We start from the raw sequence: 21,136 nt of genomic DNA on the forward strand, positions 1-21,136 counted from the left end.
TTCTGCTACACCGCTGAATCATATATATTTGGGGAGATAATAAAATATAGCAGTTGGCAGGCAAAGCAGATATTTTATTACCTTATATTCTAACTTTCTCAACCCAGGGACCACAATACAGTGTTGCCAACTCATTACTTTAATTACTGACACATGAATTATACAGGTTTCGTGGCTAGGTAGATGCAGTTAAGGGACTGATTATGTGTAAATAGCCCCAGAACCTGTATGACTTAGATGTGTCAGTTATTAAAGGGATGAGTTGGCAACACTGCCACAATAGCACACACTTCCCTGTCAGTAGACAAGTCACTGCAACAGCTGATTTGTCACCTTCAGCAGCTCTCCCCAGTCTCTACAGTAGTACTAGCGCACTAATTCTCCCAGACCCCTTGTTCCCAACACTGTACATATGAGCCTTAAGATCTTTCTCCAGAGCACTAATCCATATAGGTCGCTCTCCTCTCACAGGGTTTCTCAATGCAGTCCTCAAGAACCCCCATTAAAGCGTTTTTATGCAGAGAACCACAAACATTCACAGGTGAGGTAATTAGTGTCTCAGAAGAGCTCAACTACAGGTCCGTACACACGCCGGCCTGGAGGCAACGACGGGTCCGTCGTCACCTCCCGCTGGTTGAGCATTCCAGCGACAGTCCGGCATGTGTACAGTCTGTCTGCAGACTGATACGGCTGTTTCTGAGCGAGATCGCTCAGAAACAGCCGTATCAGTCTGCAGACAGACTGTACACACGCCGGACTGTCGCTGAAACGCCCACCCAGCGGTAGGTGACGATGGACCCGTCGTTGCCTCCAGTCCGGCGTGTGTACGGACCTTACCTCTGTGGGTTTTCACAATACAAGCACTGTTGGGGGTACTTGAAGACAGAGTTGAGAAACACTGCTAGTCTAGTTACAACAAAACCACACATGTCCCTCGCAGCTCCCTCTAATGAAAAAGTGACCACCAGGCACTATATATATTTGCCTCAGTTGTTTCTCTTTCAAATGACCACAATACACATCCCCTGAGTGGGTTTTCTCTGCAACACCACACATCACGCTCTCTGCAACTGAAATGACCATACATATTTGGTTTAGTAACTTTCTCCAGAGCACAGATCCCATTTGGCAGCTCTGCTCAATCAAATTACCACAACACCACAGGCCTCCCCCACAGCTCATTATAACAAAGTCACTGAAGCACTGTACATATGTGCCTCATTAGCTCCCCTGTCAAGCACTGTGAACAGGGCTTAACCACTTCCCGACCGCCGTATATACAATTGGCGGCCGGGAAGTGGACCCCGCAAGGACCGCCGTATGGACAAATGGCGGCGGTCCTTTTACGGGCATGGGCGGTGCGATCGCGTCATTCGCTCCGCCCCCCTCGCGCTGTAACCCGCCGGCCGTTCGGAAGCGCCAGCGGGTTACTAGCACCCGGATCGCCGCATACAAGTGTCCGAGGGACCACCAGGGCAGGCTGCAGCCACCCTATGTCGCACCCAAGCACCCCTCAGACCCCCCCTCCCCTGCCCACCCCCCAGACCCCTGTTTGCACCCAATCACCCCCCTAATCACACATCAATCACTCCCTGTCACTATCTGTCAACGCTATTTTTTTTATGCCCTAAACTGCCCCCTGCTCCCTCCTGATCATCCCCCACCCCTCAGATTCTCCCCAGACCCCCCCCCCATACCCCCCCCCCTCTCCCCCTGTGTACTGTATGCATCTATCCCCCTGATCACCTGTCAATCACCTGTCAATCACCCATCAATCACCCATCAATCACCCCCTGTCACTGCCACCCATCAATCAGCCCCTAACCTGCCCCTTGCGGGCAATCTGATCACCCACCCACACCAATAGATCGCCCGCAGATCCGACGTCAGATCACCTCCCAAGTGCAGTGTTTACATCTGTTCTCTACCCTAAACACCCACTAATTACCCATCAATCACCCATCAATCACCCCCTATCACCACCTGTCACTGTTACCCATCAGATCAGACCCTAATCTGCCCCTTGCCGGCACCCAATCACCCGCCTACACGCTCAGATTGCCCTCAGACCCCCCCCCCCCCCTTATCAATTCGCCAGCGCAATATTTACATCTGTTCTTCCCTGTAATAACCCACTAATCACCTGTCAATCACCCATCAATCACCCCCTGTCACTGCCACCCATCAATTACCCCCTGTCACTGCCACCCATCAATCAGCCCCTAACCTGCCCCTTGCGGGCAATCTGATCACCCACCCACACCAATAGATCGCCCGCAGATCCGACGTCAGATCACCTCCCAAGTGCAGTTTTTACATCTGTTCTCTACCCTAAACACCCACTAATTACCCATCAATCACCCATCAATCACCCCCTATCACCACCTGTCACTGTTACCCATCAGATCAGACCCTAATATGCCCCTTGCGAGCACCCAATCACCCGCCTACACGCTTAGATTGCCCTCAGACCCCCCCCCCCTTATCAATTCGCCAGCGCAATATTTACATGTGTTCTTCCCTGTAATAACCCACTGATCACCTGTCAATCACCTGTCAATCATCCATCAATCACCCCCTGTCACTGCCACCCATCAATCAGCCCCTAACTTGCCCCTTGCGGGCAATCTGATCACCCACCCACACCAATAGATCGCCCGCAGATCCGACGTCAGATCACCTCCCAAGTGCATTGTTTACATCTGTTCTCTACCCTAAACACCCACTAATTACCCATCAATCACCCCCTGTCACTGCTACCTATCAGATTAGACCCCTATCTGCCCCTAGGGCACTCAATCACCCGCCCACACCCCCAGAACGCCCTCAGACCCCAGCCCTGATTACCTCGCCAGTGCATTGCTTGCATCTATTCCCCCCTCTAATCACACCTTGAGACACCCATCAATCACCTCCTGTCACCCCCTAGCACACCTACCCATCAGATCAGGCCCTAATTTGCCCTGTGTGGGCTCCTGATCACTCGGCCAAACCCTCAGATCCCCCTCAGACCCCCTTCCGATCACCTCCCCAGTGCATTGATTGCATCTATTTTCCCCTCTAAACACCCCCTGAGACACCCATCAATCACCTCCTGTCACCCCCCTAGCACTCCTATCCATCAGATCAGGCCCAATACAACCTGTCATCTAAAGGCCACCCTGATTATGACCGGTTCCACAAAATTCGCCCCCTCATAGACCACCTGTCATCAAAATTTGCAGATGCTTATACCCCTGAACAGTCATTTTGAGACATTTGTTTTCCAGACTACTCACGGTTTTGGGCCCGTAAAATGCCAGGGCGGTATAGGAACCCCACAAGTAACCCCATTTTAGAAAAAAGACACCCGAGGTATTCTGTTAGGTGTATGACGAGTGCATAGAAGATTTTATTTTTTGTCAAAAGTTAGCGGAAATTGATTTTTATTATTTTTTTTTTCACAAATTTTTTCACTAACTTGTGACAAAAAATAAAATCTTCTATGAACTCGCCATACACCTAACAGAATACCTTGGGGTGTCTTCTTTCTAAATGGGGTCACTTGTGGGGGTCCTATACTGCCCTGGCATTTTAGGGGCCCTAAACCGTGAGGAGTAGTCTAGAAAACAAATGCCTCAAAATGACCTGTGAATAGGACGTTGGGCCCCTTAGCGCACCTAGGCTGCAAAAAAGTGTTACACCTGTGGTACCGCCGTACTCAGAAAAAGTAGTATAATGTGTTTTGGGGTGTATTTTTACACATACCCATGCTGGGTGGGAGAAATCTCTCTGTAAATGGACAATTGTGTGTAAAAAAAATCAAACAAATTGTCATTTACAGAGATATTTCTACCACCCAGCATGGGTATGTGTAAAAATACACCCCAAAACACATTATACTACTTCTCCTGAGTACGGCGGTACCACATGTGTGGCACTTTTTTACACCCTAAGTACGCTAAGGGGCCCAAAGTCCAATGAGTACCTTTAGGATTTCACAGGTCATTTTGCGACATTTGGTTTCAAGACTATTCCTCACGGTTTAGGGCCCCTAAAATGCCAGGGAACTCACCATACTCCTAACGGAATACCTTGGGGTGTCTTCTTTCTAAAATGGGGTCATTAGTGGGGTTCCTATACTGCCCTGGCATTTTAGGGGCCCTAAACCGTAAAGGTACTCATTGGACTTTGGGCCCCTTAGCGCAGTTAGGGTGCAAAAAAGTGCCACACATGTGGTATCGCCGTACTCAGGAGAAGTAGTATAATGTGTTTTGGGGTGTATTTTTACACATACCCATTTTGAGTGGGAGAAATCTCCTGAGTACGGCGGTACCACATGTGTGGTACTTTTTTGCAGCCTAACTGCGCTAAGGGGCCCAAAGTCCAATGAGCACCTTTAGGCTTTACAGGGGTGCTTACAATTTAGCACCCCCCAAAATGTCAGGACAGTGAACACACTCCACAAATGACCCCATTTTGGAAAGTAGACACTTCAAGGTATTCAGAGAGGGGCATGGTGAGTCCGTGGCAGATTTCATTTTTTTTGTCGCAAGTTAGAAGAAATGGAAACTTTTTTTTATTTTTTTTTTTGTCACAAAGTGTCATTTTCTGCTTACTTGTGACAAAAAATAATATCTTCTATGAACTCACTATGCCTCTCAGTGAATACTTTGGGATGTCTTCTTTCCAAAATGGGGTCATTTGGGGGGTATTTATACTATCCAGGAATTCTAGCCCCTCATGAAACATGTCAGGTGCTCAGAAAAGTCAGAGATGCTGGAAAATGGGAAAATTCACTTTTTGCACCATAGTTTGTAAACGCTATAACTTTTACCCAAACCAATAAATATAGGCTGAATGGGTTTTTTTAAATCAAAAACATGTTTGTCCACATTTTTCGCGCTGTATGTATACAGAAATTTTACTTTATTTGAAAAATGTCAGCACAGAAAGTTAAAAAAAATCTTTTTTTTGACAAAATTCATGTCTTTTTTGATGAATATAATAAAAAGTAAAAATAGCAGCAGCAATCAAATAGCACCAAAAGAAAGCTTTATTAGTGACAAGAAAAGGAGCCAAAATTCATTTAGGTGGTAGGTTGTATGAGCGAGCAATAAACCGTGAAAGCTGCAGTGGTCTGAATGGAAAAAAAGTGCCTGGTCCTTAAGGGGGGTAAAGCCCACGGTCCTCAAGTGGTTAAGAGTTCTCCCAGCCAAAATAGCAGGTGCCCACCAACCAAATTCTATTGCTGGTACATATAATGATATAACCTTGGGCACAGAGCTGAAAAGGAAGAATTCTGATACTGTCTTTTTGGTACATTTGAGCCCCTTATAATATCCCAGAGGTTCTGGGTCACCAAGAGCTATCTAGGTACTCTGTAACACTAAGCTGCTCAAGCCCTACATCATGGAGCCATATTAATCCATGCCTTACTCTGGTGAGGAGCAAAAAAAGCAAAAACTCTTAAACAACTGTATGCATGTTGGATTAATATGGCTCTTTGAAATTAATATGGAATATTGGCACACTGTGCACTGCAGTCGTTCTGGATGTGTGCCTAGCTTTCAGGGACAAAAAGGGACAGGTGTACATGACACTAGAGATATCACTAGTATCAACATAGTATGAAGCAAATTCCAAAAGTTTCTCAGCGCTAGTGTAGTGTTCAACTAGGATCCATACCTGTAGCCACCCTGTGTCTAACGGTACATAGACTCCCAAGTGTTCACCACCACACAGACAAAAAGATGGCACCAGATACTGGTTATAAAGTCAATTTCCAACATTGTTCACATTGTGGGTTCTTGCAATAAGGATGCTTTTGCATAAAATCACATTTATGATGCACAACCAAAGAGCTGTGTACAGATAGCAGATAAACTTGCCCAATTTTCAACTCGACCAGGTTTTGCCCTCCCGGTGTCATCAGGGGTAATGACAATGCCCCTTTACTTCTGATAGGGCACACCTGATCAGTTTGGAGAGTGGGCAAGATTTTTCAGCACTTTGGTTGTGCATTATACCAAAATGCAATATCTGGTGCCATCTTATTTTCTGTGTGGTGGTGGACCCCTGTGAGTCTATGTACCTTTAATCACTGGGTGGCTACAGGTAGGCTGGATTCTCCCTGGATAACTAGTTCTGAGGAACTTTTAGAATTTGCTTTACAATCTGTAGAAGTTGGATCCTCTGGCAGCTGGTTGTTATTGGTTATATCCACTTGTGTGTATGCGAGTGCCTGTACCTTCAATCTTTTGCTAGTACCAACATACTAGTGAAGAAAAATCCCCATCTTGAAACTAGTTTCAAAGATAAGAGACATTTTAAATTTCCTGCAATAAGAAAGAATATGCTATATCTCAACATTATTACAACATGTACCCCTTTTGCCAAGTACCCCCTGTTATGGGTAACTTCACCTCAATTACCCCTTGACACACATATAGTTGTCAGTAGTACAATGTAAGTGTTTATTAGTGCACTTATGTGCTTTTAATTAACTGAAAGTACTAAATCAGTTTTGCTTATGAGTAGTTTATCATTATGTAACATCAAAATTTACATTAATGAACTGTGACAAGTTCAGGTAACCCCTAAACTCACCATAAGTACCCCAGGGGTACAAGTACAGTCTGTTAAGAACCTAGTATATTTCTCTCTGCAGATGAAGAACAAGCCTTGGCAACTATCAATGCTCATGGCCTGGAATGACCTAAATTATTTTTTGTCTACTAAGGTGCCACCATCCATGTAAATAAGAGTTCAGCTCAGGTGCAGCCAGGAGCGGTTCATTGCAAACAAAGGATGCTATTTTTATAAACAGGAAGTTACCTTGTGTTTGGGAATCTGTGCTCCAGTATACAGCATGTAGTTGCCAGGAGTGAACGTTGGCTTGACAGCGCTTGATGATGACACATAACCGAATCTGTTTTCACAGTGATTTCACACCTTATTAATTGGCCGTTTTCCTAGATATTATGCAATAATTTAGACTAAAGCGTACCTTCTCGCAAGCAATGAAGTCTTGGCCTTGCTGTAATTTGCTCATTAGATACACTAGCATGCTTTTACTGAATATGTCACTTTCTGGGGAAATGTAACAAAGTAATACTGAACTTTGTAATGAAATAAACATTCTGAAATATAATTTTGAGCAACAACATAACACAGAGCAGAGCCTGGAAAACTCGTCTCATTGTAGCTTTCTGGAAAATATGTGTGATTTTAACTTGCTGGCCTGGATTTAGTCCAGATGTATCGCACTCCTGCCAACAAAGACACTGATCAGCTTGGAAAGCAATGCCAATTAGAACCTTTGTTGTCATTGGCGTGTTTATCACAGTATGCATAAAGGTGCCACTTGGCTGTCCTGAGTTTTCTCCTAGGTGATATTCTCACACCTTGTGAACAGGGCCGGTTCTAGACTTTATGCTGCCTAAAGCAATACATTGCCGGGAGTGCGAGGAGGAGGGCATTTGGGGAGGGGAGACAACGCTTGCTGCCCTCTAATTGTGCCGCCCTGAAGCACATGATTCACATTGCTTCATGGAAAAATACCAGCAAGCAAGAAAATACTCAAAATTATTTTAAAATTACCTTTTCACCTACTTTTTGGTACTTTTTATAATTGCAAGGTGCTGAGAAGAAAAGATGAAAAACTATCTCCTAGGAAGAAAACTCCGGAGAAAAAGATCTTGAATAAGGGCCTTGGAATGTTATGATCCTTAGGACACACTATGTTGTTGTGTTATGAATGTGTTGTGTTATTAATGTGTTGTGTTATTAATGTGTTACAATCATACCCATTATAGTCATACACAGAGTTCATCTGAAAACTTTTGGTCCCAGATTAGGTAAACAGGGGGTTGGGCACCACATGTACCTGGCTACCCATATACTGCAGCACCTACAGCTCACTACCTATACTGAGGGCACCACATGTACCTGGCTACCCATATACTGCAGCACCTACAGCTCACTACCTATACTGAGGACACCACATGTACCTGGCTACCCATATACTGCAGCACCTACAGCTCACTACCTATACTGAGGGCACCACATGTACCTGGCTACCCATATACTGCAGCACCTACAGCTCACTACCTATACTGAGGGCACCACATGTACCTGGCTACCCATATACTGCAGCACCTACAGCTCACTACCTATACTGAGGGCACCACATGTACCTGGCTACCCATATACTGCAGCACCTACAGCTCACTACCTATACTGAGGACACCACATGTACCTGGCTACCCATATACTGCAGCACCTACAGCTCGCTACCTATACTGAGGGCACCACATGTACCTGGCTACCCATATACTGCAGCACCTACAGCTCACTACCTATACTGAGGGCACCACATGTACCTGGCTACCCATATACTGCAGCACCTACAGCTCGCTACCTATACTGAGGGCACCACATGTACCTGGCTACCCATATACTGCAGCACCTACAGCTCACTACCTATACTGAGGGCACCACATGTACCTGGCTACCTATTTACTGCAGCACTTATAGCTCACCACCTATACTGAGGGCACCACATGTACCTGGCTACCCATATACTGCCACACCTACAGCTCACTACCTATACTGAGGGCACCACATGTAGCTGGCTACCTATTTACTGCAGCACTTTTAGCTCACCACCTATACTGAGGGCACCACATGTAGCTGGCTACCTATTTACTGCAACACTTATAGCTCACCACCTATACTGAGGGCACCACATGTACCTGGCTACGCATATACTGCAGCACCTACAGCTCACTACCTATACTGAGGGCACCACATGTAGCTGGCTACCTATTTACTGCAGCACTTATAGCTCACCACCTATACTGAGGGCACCACATGAAGCTGGCTACCTATTTACTGCAGCACTTATAGTTCACCACCTATACTGAGGGCACCACGTGTACCTGGCTACCTTTTTACTGCAGCACTTATAGCTCACCACCTATACTGAGGGCACCACATGTAGCTGGCTACCTATTTACTGCAGCACTTATAGCTCACCACCTATACTGAGGGCACCACATGTAGCTGGCTACCTATTTACTGCAGCACTTATAATTCACCACCTATACTGAGGGCACCACATGTACCTGGCTACGCATATACTGCAGCACCTACAGCTCACTACCTATACTGAGGGCACCACATGTACCTGGCTACCTATTTACTGCAGCACTTATAGCTCACTACCTATACTGAGGGCACCACATGTACCTGGCTACGCATATACTGCAGCACCTACAGCTCACTACCTATACTGAGGGCACCACATGTACCTGGCTACCCATATACTGCAGCACCTACAGCTCACTACCTATACTGAGAGCACCACATGTAGCTAGCTACCTATATACTGCAGCACCTACAGCTCACTACCTATACTGAGGGCACCACATGTAGCTGGCTACCTATTTACTGCAGGACGTATAGCTCACCACCTATACTGAGGGCACCACATGTACCTGGCTATCTATTTACTGCAGCATGTATAGCTCACCACCTATACTGAGGGCACCACATGTACCTGGCTACCCATATACTGCAGCACCTATAGCTCACTACCTATACTGAGGGCACCACATGTACCTGGCTACCTATTTACTGCAGCACTTATAGCTCACTACCTATAGTGAGGGCACCACATGTACTTGGCTACCCATATACTGCAGCACCTATAGCTCACTACCTATACTGAGGGCACCACATGGACCTGGCTACCCATATACTGCAGCACCAATAGCTCACTACCTATACTGAGGGCACCACATGGACCTGGCTACCCATATACTGGAGCACCTATAGCTCACTACCTATACTGAAGGCACCATATGTACCTGGCTACCCATATACTGCAATACCTATAGCTCACTACCTATGCCAGGGCACCACATGTACCTGGCTACCTATATACTGAAACACCTTTAGCTCGCTACCTATACTGAGGGCACCACCTGTACCTGGCTACCTTTATACTGGGCACCTATAGCTCACCACCTATACTGGGGCACCACATGTACCTGGCTATCTATACTGCAACACCTATTGCTCGCGCTACCTATACTGAGGGCACCACCTGTACCTGGTTACCTTTATACTGGGCACCTATAGCTCACTACCTATACTGGGGCACCACATGTACCTGGCTATCTATACTGCAGCACCTATAGCTCACTACCTATACTGAGGGCACCACCTGTACCCTATCTCCTACATTAACCGGGGACTACCTGTATTTTGCTAGTATTTGGCTCCACCCACATTGTGTCTTGGCCACTTCCATATTTTCGCCACATTCTTTGATGGAGGGGCCACACTCACTCACCTCCTTACGTTCGTTCCAGCTTTGCATTCCACTGTATAGTGGGCGGCTTTACAGGAAGTTACGAGCGGTGTAAAGCACGCTGGAACGTAAGGAGGTGAGTGAGTTATTGATTCCCCGCCGCTGTTTAATGCTTTTAAACAGAGCTAATAGCTGGAGGGGGAGAGCAGACGGGGGGACCCAGGTGAGGGAGGGGGGTCCAACCCCCCTCCCCACCGCTGTGCCCGCTGCCCCCTTCCTGGCTGCTACCCCCTTCAACAGTGAAGGCTTAATAAATACTTAGGGGTATCAGGACCACTGCAATCGAGTTGCAGCATTTCATCCCTTACAAACTGTTGGGAAGCAAAATTTTGTGCTAACCAGCACTTTTTATGTAATTATAGTCCTGGGGAGGAACCTTCTATTGTAAACACACCATAGGTGTGTTTACAACTTACTGGTGTTAAATTGATGCACAATCAGAAATCAGTTTGGAGGGTGCCATTTCTGGGTCTTAGGTAAAAAGGGTCACTCCGAAAAGTTTGCAAGATAATATGAGCATTAGGCCAGATTAGATGCTCAGCAGAAGCACATAGCTACCATACAGTTCAGCCAGCCAGCAACCACCTACTGAACTCTGCTGCGGAGCATGTATGAGTTTGAGGTTGGGGATCAAATGCGTGCTAGCTGCGCAGTTCAAGCAATCAAATTTCAGGCAGTCATCCATTTGCCTAGACAGGAGAATCAAGGCCGGATTTATACTTTTCCAACCCCTATCAGTGGACCAAGTGTGTTGGGGTATACTTTTTCAACCCCTCCCAATTGTAGCAGTGCCCCTCCCAATCCATGTGCAGCTCCCTCTTCCATGTGTAACATACATGTACCGCTGCCCCTCTCTTTCATATATAGTTCCCTTGGACATTAGCTTCCCTTTTAATTTGCTGCTTACTCTTTCATATGTAGCAACGCCTATTTCATGTCCAGGTGCCCCCTTGAGGCTGCAGCTGCCCAAAGCCCGGGTCTTTAAGGCCTTTCCAAAAATCCGTCCCCAAGTAGAATTGGCATGGCAAATTAATGTGTGATGTGCCATAGCACTGACATACTAATGCTCTATCCTTTTCTTCCGCCAAATGTTGCCAGCAGTGACGATGCCATGTGAATGTAGCCTAAGAGGTCAGGGTACACATGACGCAATAGGAAAGGTTAGTATACAGTACTTATACATAATTGACTTTGCCTACTGCCTTGCGTGCCCTGCATACCCTGTCTGTATCCATCTCATCCTCCACACTCAGTCTTCTGCTTGCTTGAGATTTTTTAGCAAATGTTTGTTCTGCTTCCTCTTTCACTTCAAGAACAAAACTTGTTTTTTGTTTTTGTGTAAGGCAGGGAGCACACTTGTCCCTGCAATATAGCTAGTGATTTGTTTTTATTTTTCCAAAGCTCTGCATTCACATTTTTATTTGCATTTTTGGCACACATTGATTTTAGTCATGAGTGTGCAGGTGCATGTTTTGCGCAGGTGCTCGTACTCAGCAAAACACTCACGATTCTGGTAAGTGTGCTCTATGCCTTAAAGAAGAACTTTAACCAAAGAGTGAACTTCATTCCAGTCAGTAGCTGGTACGCCCTTTCCCTCAAGAAATCGTTACCTTTTCTCAAATAGATCATCAGGAGGGGTCTGTATGGCTGATATTGTGGTGAAACCCCTCCCACAGTATGATGTCATGACCAAAATCCCAACAGTTTGAAGTCAGTGAACTTTATTGCATTATGGGAAATAATAGCTGTTTCCAACTGTGAAGCAAGCAGTATCTCCTTCTGTACATAGAACTCTCAGTACAGATCACCTGGCAGAACTAAAGATGTCACCACCAATGATACATTTCAGAATGTAAATCAGGGAGAGGAAAGATTTTGCAATGGGCAAACACTGACTAAATAATCTATAAATTAATATTGTAAAGAATAAACAATTTTAACAATTTTTTATTCATTATGTTATTTTCACTACAGTTCTTCTGTACGATTATTTCAGTAAAATGTCAGCAGTTACAGCAGATTTAACAACAACAAAAACATCACCTTAAATTCAAATACAGTGGAACCTTGGTTAGTGATCATAATTCGTTCCAGAAGCATGCTTGTAATCCAAAGCACTCTTCTAGCAAAGTGAATTTCTCCATAAGGTTTAATGAAAACTCAGATGATTCATTCCACAATCCAAACACACGTTTAGATAAATATTTAATACAAAGTGCTGTACTGTATAAAGTAGAAATGTAAAAAAAGACTTTCACTATGACTAACAGAATCATTGCCATCTGCTCACTCACCCCAACATTTTTTTCATTACTATTTTTTGTGGTTTTAACAAAAAACCTATCCAAATGACAACTGTTTTGCCTACTTTTGAGGATCTCTTGGAAATGTGACATCCTACAGTCCCTACACTCATATTAAGTACAATTAACCACTTAGCACCCCTCTATTACATTGTCCACATGTGTGTGCATTTCGACAGAATGGACATTTGTGAAACATCTTGTTTGTACTAATTAGTGAACAAATAGGACATTTACTGTATAAACGTTTCTGTTACCTTAAGTGGTAAAGTACAATTCTGCATTGTCAAAGGGAAAAATACCATCGGCTCTGTTGTGATGACGTGACGTGTGAATACAGAACATATGTGTGTGTCAAATCATTACATTATCACAACTGCTTGTATATAAAGATGTTGCTTGCTTATCAAGTCAAAATTTAAAAAAAGTATTTGCTTGTCTTGCAAAGCACTCCAAGTACGTTGAATCAACGTCCAGCAGGTGGTGCTACCGTTCTGACCAGGTAGAAAAGTAGAATTCGGCCACCGGTTGCAATCGAAAAAAAATCACCTTTATTGATTAAAAAGAAATATAAGCCTGACAGCCTGTTTCACAGAGTTACACTCCGGTTCTTCAAAAAAAATGTTTTGCCTCCAAAGAAGCAGAGTGTAACTCTGCGAAACAGACTGTCAGGCTTGCATCTCTTTTTTGTCTGTTACTGAGGATGAAATAAAGGTGATTTTTTTTTTCTATTGCAACCGGGGACCGGATTCTACTTTGCTACCTTGTGTTACATTGGAACTCTACTTTCCGGAGGCACGGTTCTTTCACCATTCCCTCAGTGGTACAGCCAGCCTTCAAGTGCCGATCCTCCACTTCTCACGCCATATATTGTTCAGTACAGTGGTGTAGCTAAGGAGTTCTGGGCCCCAATGCAAGTTTTACAATGGGGCCCCCCAAGCACTCGATTCATAACAATTTATACAGTGCACCAAAACCTGCCAATGGCAACTACAGTGTCTGAGGTGCAAGAAGGGGATGGGGAAGAGTTTGTTCATAATTACCACCATTCAAAGTATCTATAAGTAATATCGTTGTGTTACACAATGACAATAAAGTGAATTGAATTGAATATAGAAGTGATTATTATTATCACAGGACCAATAGAGAGCTAATACTGTAGTTGAGGTAGGGCCCCGATGCGGTGGCTACCTCTGCAATCCCTATTGCTACACCCCTGGTTCAGTAATGTACTAGGGTCAAAACCAGAATACCCAGATCCCTATTCATGGGTATGAATGTCCACCACATTTCAAACAGATCCAGGACTCAAGCCATTGCACATTAAATCCCAGGTGGAGTCCCGGATCGGTCTGAGCCTCTCATTGACTGGCCAGATTATTAAGCAGTCACTAAATGGCAGTTTCCAGCCAGGAGGAGAAATGAGAAATTCTCATTCTCACGTCACTGAGCACTAACACAAAGCAACCGTCGCTGGCTGTTTCTTCCTCATTTCAGAAACCACAGCACTTTTGCATGTTAATTTTAGATATGTGCTATGTACCTCCTAGAAGCTAACAAAGAAGTAGAAGCTGCAGCATGAAGCCCACAGTATAACTATTATGAGTCTCCTGTGTCAACATCCCAAAATATAGCATCATTATGTAACTGATCCTGGTGACATCTGAGCAAAGAAATGGATTAAAGGCCTGAAGTGGCTTCTGACAATTGACTGTATTTTTAGAGGCTGGCTGATCTGTGATAATGCACTTCCTGTATTCTTTACCAGTTTATGTCACCTTTTTTTCTAATGTATTTTACACAGTGTTTGCATATCATTTATTGTGTACAGACTGCTTTTCACACTCGGTTCCATAAATAAAAACATGTCGATATAAACAATATTGAGTACAGTAAAGATGAGAATAATCAAATCCCACCTAAGTGATATATTTGTCATAGATAGCAATTACTATATCACTCCGCAAACCAAGGCAGGACCACAAGTATGAAATGGTCAACCACACAAAATGTTTACATGTATGTAAATGTTTACATACAGTATTTGGTAAGTCAATGCAATTAGAAAAGTCAAAGTGTTTTGTGAATCAGTTCCTTCACTTCGTCATGAGAAGAGGCTTCAATTATAAGTTCACAAGTTTTGACTGTCTTATACATAAAATGTAAATAACTATGGAATTCTAGGACAGACCTATTTAGCTCTAAATACAAATAATTTATAGATTCATCTCCATTTTGTTTGCACTTCAGGTTTGCTTTAAGCATTGTAGACTAAACTAATAGGATACATATGAGAGTGTAATCATTAATTATATGCCAATTGAGGCCTGCCAGAGCTCACAAATGCACCTATGTAAATGCAAATTTCCTAAATGATGACACATGGACACACAAGCAAGAAAGACTATGCTTATTACCCAAGATACTTGAGTAACGTGGAGTGGGGAAATACTAATGGGCCATGTACCAATCAAACAACATATATTCACATAGTGGTTTGGGAGGGCGTGTGTAGGTTGGGGGAGGGGTCAAAGACAGAAAACCCTTTAGTGTCTGCAGCCCATGTCAAATGCCACTCATGAATATTAGCTGAGGAGCAAAGGTGATATCTTGAATTTCGAAAAATCAGGCTGGCATTGGCAGCTACTATGAAATGAACTATGAAATTAACAAATTCCCCATCTGTGACCAGTAAGGCGAGGTGACACTGTACACTATTAAAACTGGGTTATGAAGGTATCTAGGTTGACTATTGCAGAGATGGGTTCCTGTCAGGGCAGGTTCTAGGCATAAGCACAGTGGAATGCTGCTGTTGTCAATTGCCAGGGAACCGCTGGAAAACCACCATATAAGTAGGCCACTAGAGTGTCATTCAGGCAAAAGGTATAAGTTAGGATCAGGGGATTAGTGGTTAGGATGTGTTAGAGCTGAACCTCTACATAATTGGTGAATTTTATCAAAGTGTATTTGTTTAATAGGTAGTACTAGTTTATTTTTAATTTGACGGCATTATTGATGAGTTATTTTTGTAATCAGTTTACAGTTATTTAAGTTAAAGATTTTCAAAACAGTCAAACAGTCATAGGATTTAATGCTATTGAGTGTATATGGAGTTTATGCAATAAATTTCGTATCCAGACCTTAATTCAATTTTGAGGTGATTGTGCAAAATTGTTCTTAATAGTGATGTGTTGATGTTTCAGGCCTTTAAAGCCCATTTAAATCCAATTTCCTAGCAAAATTCTAAAAAATAGAATTGAATAGTTTAGTCATTACAATGAGTGTTTGTGTGCATGGGGCGGGCGTGTGTGTGTGAGTGTGCAAAACAAGGCTCCTGCAGCAAAAAAATATGCCTTGAATTTTCGAGCACATGATTAGAAACACTGGATTCAGCGAGTCAGTTTTCAGGCTATGCTGGTGGGGCTCCTAGTACTTGTAATGCATCAACTTACTGTTCACAGTGCAAGGTGGCAGGCACAGCCTGAATTTCTGTCAGCAGATTACGGCATATGCCAGGTAGAGTTGGGCCGAACCTCCGATTTTAGGTTCGCGAACCGGGTTCGCGAACTTTCGCGGAACGTTCGGTTCGCGTTAAAGTTCGCGAACCGCAATAGACTTCAATGGGGATGCGAACTTTGAAAAAAAAAAATTATGCTGGCCACAAAAGTGATGGAAAAGATGTTTCAAGGGGTCTAACACCTGGAGGGGGGCATGGCGGAGTGGGATACACGCCAAAAGTCCCCGGGGAAAATCTGGATTTGACGCAAAGCAGCGTTTTAAGGGCAGAAATCACATTGAATGCTAAATGACATGCCTAAAGTGCTTTAAAACATCTTGCATGTGTATACATCAATCAGGTAGTGTAATTAAGGTACTGCTTCACACTGACACACCAAACTCACCGTGTAACGCACCGCAAACAGCTGTTTGTGTAGTGACGGCCGTGCTGGACTGGTGCGCACCATGGCGAGAGTGCAGGTTTTGGTGGCTTTACAGCCCATATGGTCGCCTGGCTGATGTAGCTGAATGACAGAACAGTGACTGTCCAGCTGATCAAATTTGGTCTGACCACAATGAAGCAACAACCTTATTATCTTTTGTGTGCCCCCCGAGACACTCATCTAGGCGCCGGTCATTGCTTCATTGTGATACGCAAGCCCCTTCACCACGGCAAGGTAATGATCACGAAGGGGAATGGGCGCATGTACATGCCTTTTCTTTTGTTGTTGCAGCTGCCCGCAGTGCAGCCAGAAAAATTAGGCAGTCATGTACACGCACCAGAAAAATTATTACAGCGTCCGCTGCTAGCAGCGGCCTAAAAAATTCAGCAATCCGCCTGGAGTCCCGGACCCTGTTGGTGGTGGCGGAGAAGGTAGTCAAGCGGCCTGCAGGCAGACATGCTGTGTGGAGGGACTGGGAGCGACTTAGTCTTCTTGGGGCAGGCCAGGCAGCCAGTCACACGGCGTGCAGGCAGAGATGCTGTGTGTGCGGGGACTGACTTAGTCTTGGGGCGAGCAGCAGCCCTCCGGGATCCATGCCTCATTCATTTTGATAAAGGTGAGGTACTTAACACTTTTGTGACTTAGGCGACTTCTCTTCTCAGTGACAATGCCTCCAGCTGCGCTGAAGGTCCTTTCTGACAGGACGCTTGCGGCAGGGCAGGAGAGAAGTTGGATGGCAAATTGGGACAGCTCGGGCCACAGGTCAAGCCTGCGCACCCAGTAGTTCAAGGGTTCCTCATCGCTGTTCACAGCAGTGTCTACATCCACACTTAAGGCCAGGTAGTCGGCTACCTGCCGTTCCAGGCGTTGGTGGAGGGTGGATCCGGAAGGGCTACGGCGAGGCGTTGGACTAAAGAATGTCCGCATGTCCGACATCACCATGAGATCGCTGGAGCGTCCTGTCTTTGACTGCGTGGACACGGGAGGAGGATTAGTGGCAGTGGTACCTTGCTGGCGTTGTGCTGTCACATCACCCTTAAAGGCATTGTAAAGCATAGTTGACAGCTGGTTTTGCATGTGCTCCATCCTTTCCACCTTCAGGTGAGTTGGTAACAGGTCCGCCACTTTGTGCCTGTACCGAGGGTCTAGTAGTGTGGCCACCCAGTACAGCTCATTCCCCTTGAGGTTTTTTATACGGGGGTCCCTCAACAGGCAGGACAGCATAAAAGACGACATCTGCACAAAGTCGGATCCAGTACCCTCCATCTCCTCTTGCTCTTCCTCAGTGACGTCACGTAAGTCAACCTCCTCCCCCCAGCCGCGAACAATACCACGGGAAGGTTGAGCAGCACAAGCCCCCTGCGACGCCTGCTGCGGGTGTTCTCCTGCCGCCGTCCCCTCCTCCTCCTCCTCCCCCAAAGAAACACCTTGCTCATCATCCTCTGAGTCTGACTCATCTTCTGCACACGACTTCTCTTCTTCCTCCTCCTCCCCCCTCTGTGCTGCCGCAGGTGTTGAGGAAACAACTGGGTCTGATGAAAATTGGTCCCATGCCTGTTCCTGCCGTAACGGTTCCTGGTCACGCTCATTCGCAGCTTCATCCGCCACTCTACGCACAGCACGCTCCAAGAAGTAAGCGTAGGGAATTAAGTCGCTGATGGTGCCCTCACTGCGGCTCACCAGGTTGGTCACCTCCTCAAACGGCCGCATGAGCCTGCATGCATTTTTCATCAGTGTCCAGTTGTCGGGCCAGAACATCCCCATCTTCCCAGACTGTTTCATTCTACTGTAGTTGTAGAGGTACTGGGTGACGGCTTTCTTCTGTTCTAGCAGGCGGGAGAACATGAGCAGGGTCGAATTCCAGCGAGTCGGGCTATCGCAAATGAGGCGTCTCACCGGCATGTTGTTTTTCCGCTGAATTTCCGCAAAGCGTGCCATGGCTGTGTAAGACCGCCTCAAATGCCCACAGAACTTCCTGGCCTGCTTCAGGACATCCGCTAAGCCAGGGTACTTTGCCACAAATCTTTGAACAACTAGTTTCATGACATGTGCCATGCAGGGTATGTGTGTCAGCTTCCCCATATGCAAAGCGGCAAGCAGATTGCTGCCGTTGTCGCACACCACGTTGCCTATCTCCAGGTGGTGCGGGGTCAGCCACTCATCCACCTGTTTCTTAAGAGCAGCCAGGAGAGCTGCTCCAGTGTGACTCTCCGCTTTGAGACAAGACATGTCTAAGATGGCGTGACACCGTCGTACCTGGCATGCAGCATAGGCCCTGCGGAGCTGGGGCTGTGTAGCTGGAGAGGAGAACTGCCACTCAGCCAAGGAGGAGGAGGACAGCGAAGAGCATGTAGCAGGAGGAGAGGAGGTGGCAGGAGGCCTGCCTGCAAGCCGTGGAGGTGTCACAATTTGGTCCGCTGCGCCCTGCTTGCCATCGTTCACCACCAGGTTGACCCAATGGGCTGTGTACGTAATGTAGCGGCCCTGCCCGTGCTTGGCAGACCAGGCATCCGTGGTCAGGTGTACCCTTGACCCAACGCTCTTCGCAAGAGATGACACCACTTGCCTCTCAACTTCACGGTGCAGTTGGGGTATGGCCTTTCTCGAAAAATAAGTGCGGGCTGGCATCTTCCACTGCGGTGTTCCGATGGCCACAAATTTACGGAAGGCCTCAGAGTCCACCAGCCGGTATGGTGACAGCTGGCGAGCTAACAGTTCCGCCACGCCAGCTGTCAGACGCCGGGCAAGGGGGTGACTGGCCGAAATTGGCTTCTTCCGCTCAAACATTTCCTTCACGGACACCTGACTGCTGCTGTGGGCAGAGGAGCAGGAAGCGCTCAAGGGCAGAGGCGGAGTGGAGTAGGGTGCCTGTGAAGGTGGAAGGGAGAAAGCGGCAGAAGCAGATGATGCACCTGAAGGAGGAAGAGGAGAAGGAGGGTGACTTTTTTTTTGTGTGCTGCTGCTGCTTTTGCTCAGGTGGCCATCCCATTGCTGTTTGTGCCTTTTCTCCAGGTGCCTTCGTAAGGCACTTGTCCCTACATGAGTGTTGGCCTTTCCACGGCTCATTTTTGTTGGCAGAGCGAACAGATGGCTTTGGTCCGATCTGAGGCACACACATTAAAAAATTTCCACACCGCTGAGCCACCCTGGGATGTGGGCACTATGGGGACCTCAGCAGCTGATGCTGAAGGGCAAGTTGGCTGGCTGTACATAGGTGGCGATACATGGTGCCGGACACTGCCACCAGCTGTTTTTGATGAAGAGCTGCCCCAGCTTCTTTCAGCAACTTCTCTCCTCCTACTACTCTCTGACTCCCCCTCTGAACTGTCCCCCTCTTCATCTCCTCTATTGGGAACATACAGAGGATCCCTATCATCGTCATCATCGTAATCATCCTGCCCAGCTTCGCTTGCCTCAGACAAATCCAAACATGCACCATCAGTAGGTCCTTCATCCTCCTTACACGTTACATCCATAGTGTTGCCACGTAACTCAGACATATGAGCTGGTGAAAATTCATCTGGCTGTAACAACAATGGCTGTGCATCAGTGATTTCAACACTAAATAATTCTTGCGAAGTGTCAAATGCAGCGGAAGTGGTGCTAGTAGTAGCGCTGGTGGCTGAGCAAGATGAGGTGTTCTGTGTCGCTAAATACTCAACCACGTTCTGACAATCTTGGGAGGTGATGGGACGTGCCTTCTTCCGAGCACTGTACTGTGGGCCAGGTCCACATGAAATTACATTTACACGACCTCGCGCAGACCTGCCGGGTGGCCTTCCTCTGGCTCTGGCACTACCTCTTCCTCTACCTGTTTTGTCCATATCGGGTATGCACGGCGTGGTATATCACACTGCGTGCACTCACGTAGGTAGGTGGGTCCACTTAACTGCACAGGTATGCGCACTGATGCGGTGGGTTCACTGAACAGAACAGGTATACAGTGGCGGGTTCACAGAACAGGTATGCAGTGGCAGGTTCACTGAACAGAACAGGTATGCAGTGGCGGGTTCACTGAACAGTACAGGTATACAGTGGCGGGTTCACTGAACACAACAGGTATGCAGTGGCGGGTTCACTGAACAGAACAGGTATACAGTAGCGGGTCCACTGAACAGAACAGGTATGCAGTGGCGGGTTCACTGAACAGTACAGGTATACAGTGGCGGGTTCACTGAACACAACAGGTATGCAGTGGCGGGTTCACTGAACAGTACAGGTATACAGTGGCGGGTTCACTGAACACAACAGGTATACAGTAGCGGGTCCACTGAACAGAACAGGTATGCAGTGGCGGGTTCACTGAACAGAACAGGTATACAGTGGCGGGTTCACTGAACAGAACAGGTATACAGTAGCGGGTCCACTGAACAGTACAGGTATACAGTGGCGGGTTCACAGAACAGGTATGCAGTGGCGGGTTCACTGAACAGAACAGGTATACAGTAGCGGGTCCACTGAACAGAACAGGTATGCAGTGGCGGGTTCACTGAACAGTACAGGTATACAGTGGCGGGTTCACTGAACACAACAGG

General features: G+C 46.3%; 1 protein-coding gene and 1 long non-coding RNA gene across 2 annotated transcripts in view; one reads left to right on the forward strand and one right to left on the reverse strand.

Annotated features, from left to right (window-relative positions):
- LOC137571493 (uncharacterized) overlaps window positions 1–21,136 on the reverse strand; it is a 116,024-nt gene that overhangs the window by 44,375 nt on the left and 50,513 nt on the right. The window lies entirely within an intron of this gene.
- The window catches only part of INPP5D (inositol polyphosphate-5-phosphatase D), a 167,269-nt gene that overhangs the window by 28,206 nt on the left and 117,927 nt on the right, over window positions 1–21,136 (forward strand). The gene's annotated exons all lie outside the window — the stretch shown is intronic.

This window comes from Hyperolius riggenbachi, chromosome 4 (assembly GCF_040937935.1).
Source record: "Hyperolius riggenbachi isolate aHypRig1 chromosome 4, aHypRig1.pri, whole genome shotgun sequence".
Classification (NCBI taxonomy): Eukaryota; Metazoa; Chordata; class Amphibia; order Anura; family Hyperoliidae; genus Hyperolius; species Hyperolius riggenbachi.